The following is a 6000-nucleotide window of genomic DNA, read 5'->3' on the forward strand; positions in this document are numbered from 1 at the left end:
TGTATTTGGTTGTTCTCTCCTTATCGGAAAGCCCAAATGCATAACATCAAGTTTATTTGCTTGCACGCAGCATCTGGCTTATGCCCTGAGAACTCCACTTTCTAAACACTTGTCTTAGAAGTAGCATTTCATTGTTAATTAAACTGATTCAACACAACCGTTAGGTATAAACACTTTATAAGCTCTTAGCAGCAAGCGTGTCAAAACAGTGTCTCAGACAATTAACTGAGCCATGCTGGCCCATACACCCTTCACAAAAGACCTCTCTTAATATGATAGTCAAATAGCATTTGAAACCCACATAGGAATCTCAAGTAATGGATCGCTTTATAGCCTAATTAGTCCATTTCAGTTTCACAACATTTTATAGCAATTTCTCTGTTGCCTAAGCAACAGCTTTTCTCATGTCCTGTAGAAACAGGAGAGAGCAAAGCTTTTGTCTCTCTCGTATTTCTTTTGTTCAGCATATTATTCATTATTCATTTGAGCAACTACATTGTAGATATTTCATCAGCCTTGAAAAGTGTAATCCCCAATATATATCTGAGAGAGCATGGCCACATTTGTCCATTTCTCTGGCTATGCGTTGTTTTAACTGAAGGTTTTATATTTCATGTCAGTGTATCCATTTTTTCTATATAAAATTAAAATCACCCTTAAGAAAAGTAAAAGATATCATAAAATGTAAATAGAAGAAGGGGAAAACATGGAATGTTAATCCAGAATCAGAACCAGTGAAAGCGGTGAAGGTCCTGTGTGAGTGCCTTTTGGCAGTTGGATGATGGTTGGCGGCTAACGGATTTAGGTGGAATCCTGACAAGACAGAAGTACTGTTTTGGGGGGACAGGGGGCGGGCTGGTGTGGGGGACTCCCTGGTCCTGAATGGGGTAACTGTGCCCCTGAAGGACCAGGTGTGCAGCCTGGGAGTCATTCTGGACTCACAGCTGTCCATGGAGGCACAGGTCAATTCTGTGTCCAGGGCAGCTGTTTATCAGCTCTATCTGGTACGTAGGCTGAGACCCTACCTGCCCACGGACTGTCTCGCCAGAGTGGTGCATGCTCTAATTATCTCTCGCTTGGACTACTGCAACGTGTTCTACGTGGAGCTACCTTTCAAGGTGACCCGGAAACTACCGCTAATCCAGAATGCGGCAGCTAAACTGATGACTGGGAGAGGCTACCGAGACCACATAACACCGGTCTTCAAAGACCTACATTGGCTCCCAGTATGTTTCCGAGCACAATTCAAAGTGTTGGTGCTGACCTTTAAAGCCGTAAGCGCCCTCGGCCCAGTATACCTGAAGGAACGTCTCCACTCCCATCGTTCAACCTGGACACTGAGGTCCAGCTCCGAGGGCCTTCTGGCAGTTCCCTCACTGTGAGAAGTGAAGTTACAGGGAACCTTGCAGAGGGCCTTTTCGGTAGTGGCACCCACCCTGTGGAATGCCCTCCCATTAGATGTCAAAGAAATAAACAACTATCTGACATTTAGAAGACATCTGAAGACAGCCCTGTTTAGGGAAGTTTTTAATGACTAATGTTTTAATGTATTTTTAATCTTTTGTTGGAAGGTGCCAAGAGTGGATGGGGAAACCCAACCAGATGGGCGGGGTAGAAATAATTATTATTTGTGAATCCTTTTGATGAAAGCTGACTCTGCCATGTGCTATCTTTTTGCTATGAGAGTGAAAACAAGTTCATCCTAACAGTGAATGGGGAAGTACAAATGTGTGCAAGGGGCCTTAGGGGATGGCTGCAAATCCCATGAATACTCATTGGGAGTCAGTGCAGTATAGTGATTAGAATGTTGGACTAGGACTGGGGAGACCAGAGTTCAAATCCCCACTCAGCTATGAAGCTCAGGGGCTGACCTTGGATCAGACACTGTCTCCTAACCTAACCTACCAACAGGATTGTTGTGAGAATAAAACGGGGAGGCGGAGAACCCTTGGGGGGGGTATGTATGTAATAATAAATGAATGAATGAATGTAACAGAGCACCCATGGTGTGGAAAAAAGAAAAGAAATGTAGTTTTAGGAAGAGGGAATTTGAATCAGAGGAGTGGTGCGGGATACTTAACCTTCACCCTGCTCATGGCTTCATTTTCAAACTGAATCCTATGAAGTTGGGATGGGGAAGAAAAACATACAATTCTGGCAATATCTATTTCAAACTCATCTTCATTAACTGTTTGAAACAGTTAGGGGAGCACTCTTGTGCTCAGGTTCTCTTTGTGAGCTTTCCATCACTGTGAGAACGGGATACTGGGCTTGATGGGCTTTTGGGTTGATCCTTCATATGCTGTGATGAAGGGTTGAGTTCTCTGGAAGTCTAACATTTTGAAAACAGAACCTACATTTGGAGCCCAATCAATCTCACACTCTTCCCGTCCATTTTTTAAGGCTTAAATTGGTTGTCCTTAGAATGCATGATGGGTAGCAGAACTTGCCTCATTAAATAGTGAGTACCTTAGTATTAAGAAGCATTTATCACGCGATAAAGTTAAGAACGCGTTCACTTTTCATGTCAATACAACGCACACATTGAAGTCCTACCTGCAGCCATGTGGTTCAATTAAATATGCAGAGTTTTAAAAAACTGCCTGAAGTAAACCAAACGACAACATTGTACCAAGCTGATCTCAAAGGCAAATTGGACACTGATGGTACTTTGTGTTAGCTGACCAAGCACTTCACAACAAATCTGTCATTTATTGACTTCTTCTTTATCCTAGATTTATGAACCCCCAACTTTACTTCACGAATCACTTAGAAGAAATTGGCAAAAAACAGAGAAAGAGCATGAGATAATTTTAGTAAAAAGTGATGCATTTCCCTGTCAGCTTTTTCTCTTTCAGTTGGCTGTGCACATTATGCTGCAGGGAGTGTTCTGCTTGCTTACAAGAAATAATCGTCCATCAGTAAAAGATGATTTAAAAATATGTAGTGTTACATTTTGTATTCTGACTGTGTTGTCCTGCAGCTTTCATTTGCTTTTTTGCCTTGAGAAGGCTGATGCAGCCTTCATAATTGGGATGACGTTTTCTTCACTGGTCTGCTTCTTGTTCAGAGAATGAGAGGGGTTTTTATATAAAAAAGGCAAAAGAAGTTACAGTCACACCTTTGCAGGAAAAAAATGTTAAGATGTATGATTTTGATGTAAACATCTGATACATTGTCAAAAAGGGGGGAATGCCTCACATAGAAAAAAGACTGCATATAGTCTACATAAGCTGATGCATATTAATAGGCAACAATTTATAAATAATGGGTGATGTCCAACTAATTAACACTTAGGGATGGGCAAATAAAGTGGTACCTCGGGTTACATATGCTTCAGGTTACATACACTTCAGGTTACAGACTCCACTAACCTAGAAATAGTACCTCGGGTTAAGAACTTTGCTTCAGGATGAGAACAGAAATCGTGCTCCGGCAGTGTGGCGGCAGCAGGAGGCCCCATTAGCTAAAGTGGTGCTTCAGGTTAAGAACAGTTTCAGGTTAAGAACAGACCTCCAGAATGAATTAAGTACTTAACACGAGGTACCACTGTATGTCGATTTCAGTTTCTTCCCATTTCTCATTTTCCCAGTCTTAAATTCAGTTCACATTTTAGTGTGATTTTTCCCTAATGTACATGTTTTCCCACAGCAATTTTCCCCAATGTAACCATTTGTGTACATTATTTTCACTAATGACATACAATTTATGCATATCTTACTGTAGCATAGGCACATTTGTGCACATTGTTTAGCTGGAGAATGGCATTGCAAAATGTGAAGAAGTGTGAATTCTGAAGTAGGGCTGTGCTTTGATTCACATATTGCTTCGGAAAGTGTGAGTTAAAGAGGTTCATCCTTAAAATGAAAACATAATCATACTATCTCTCCCATTCCTCTGCCACATGCCCATGCATACCCAGAGCAGACCCACTGAAACCACTGGGTCTTCCCCGTCCTCTCTCTTAAACTGAATTTAAGATTGGAAAAATCAGAATAATAATTTGACAGATTTGTCCGCACCTACACCAGACCAGCGCTACTTGTCCCCAGCCAATGCAGCAGCTGCAAGATCCAATGAGGCATCACATCAAACTCCAAGTTTAGCTTTCTTTCTTTGGCTTCGCCTGGAACCAATGATGATACCTCTCCTCCCACCTCAAAACACTCACACATCCCCAAGGCCATTGCAGATTCAATCAGCAGTCAACTGGGGAAAGTGCCATCTGGAAGCACCCAAAGGATGTTCCTCAGCATACTATCATTTTCCAAGCTCTGGCAGTTTGCTTGGAAGGTAACAGTTAAAAAGAAATAGAAATGCAATGCTCTCATTCACAAAGAGGGTTGTTGTGACGTTCTAAAGCTGGTGTACAAAGCCCCTTGATGGGTTCCAGTATAATTTCAGATGGTCAATGCCATCATCCTAAAAAGGAAACCTAAGAAATTGCAACTGAGAGACGCAGCTAATGCACACTCAAAGGGCAAAGCTCTTTTAGTGTTTGCTTGGTTTTAAGCACCTTTCTGTTGACATACCACTTTCTCCTTAAATGCCTTACGATCTTTTGGTGAACCATCTATGTTGGGAAACTGCCAGGGAGATATAGTCCATCATGGCCCCAAGCCGGCTGTCGGACGTCCATCGATCTCCTGTAGCCAGGCAGATCCAGCAGTTAGCGACACGAAGCCTTAGAAATAGATTGCCACATTCTAGGCTTGTGCACACTGTTCTTTATCAGCAGAAAACACAGCCAGAAAGCTTGCACCGCAGAAAGAGCATAATTTACAGACTTTATTTAGCGTTGAACAGAACAAAGAGAAAACATGACCGTTCTGTGTCAGTGTCTCTGACCGACTGAAATCGAAAGGAAACAGCAAACATAAACATCCTCAACAGGAAATACGCAGACTCTGTGACTCACAAGCCTGCTCTCTCTTAAGGTGGAACGGAAATCTCCTAACATCCTCCCCCTTTCCGTGTAACCTGTAGTACCTGTGGTTCACCCAATTGCAACCTCTGTGTGTAAACCTTAAGTTGTTCTTTGTTAACAACCTTAGACAACAGATCAGCAGGAATTTCATTTCCTGCCATGTAGGACACCCGAATCAGTCCTTTCTGAATACACTCTCTTGCACGATGTAGCTTAATCTGCAAGTACTTGGTTCTTTGCTTGCAACTCTCAGAGTTCAGCAAAGCCAAACACGATCTATTGTCTTGATACACTTGTATAGGACATTTCACAGAAACCCCGATGTCCTTAAACAGTTGCATCAACCATTCACAATCCATGAGTGAAAATGACAGAGCATTGAGTTCTGCTTCACAGGAACTTAGGCTCACTGTTGTTTGCTTCTTGCACAACCAGTCAAACAGGCAGTGGTCGTACATGTAGCATACTCCAGAAGTGCTTGTACCATCTGTGGTGTCACTCCCAAAACTTGCATCTGCAAAGATTTCAAGACCTCCAGTCTTCTGACTGGTGAACCTCAGCCTGTAGTGCATAGTCCCTTTCAAATAGCGGGCTATGCGCTTCAGAGCTTTCCAATCCTGAACCGTAGGATTGTTGGCATGTCTGCTAAGCAGATTACAGCTTACAGCTATGTCAGGTCTTGAACATCTGGCAATGAAATTCAGCTTGCCTAGAACGCATCTGTACAGCGTTGTGTCAGAAAACGCTTCAGCAGTACTGTCTACCTGGTAACCTGTCACCATCGGTGTGTCTGCTGGGTTTGCATCAACCAAATTCAACCTGGTTAACACATCAGCAATTTTCTGTGTTTGGTGTACCAGAAAATTACCTGCTTGGTCCTTCTCCACCTGCAGAGAAAGATAGTTGGATACCTCACCAAGATCCTTCATGTCAAAGTGCTCCTTCAGCTGAGCTAGGGTGCTTTGATAGAAAGCCTGATTCTTCCAAAACATCAGAAGATCATCAACAAAACATAAACAATACAGTTTGTTTTGCCCCTCCTCCTTGACAAACACACATGGATCAGCTTTGCC

Source organism: Podarcis muralis, chromosome 1 (assembly GCF_964188315.1).
Source record: "Podarcis muralis chromosome 1, rPodMur119.hap1.1, whole genome shotgun sequence".
NCBI classification, from domain to species: domain Eukaryota; kingdom Metazoa; phylum Chordata; class Lepidosauria; order Squamata; family Lacertidae; genus Podarcis; species Podarcis muralis.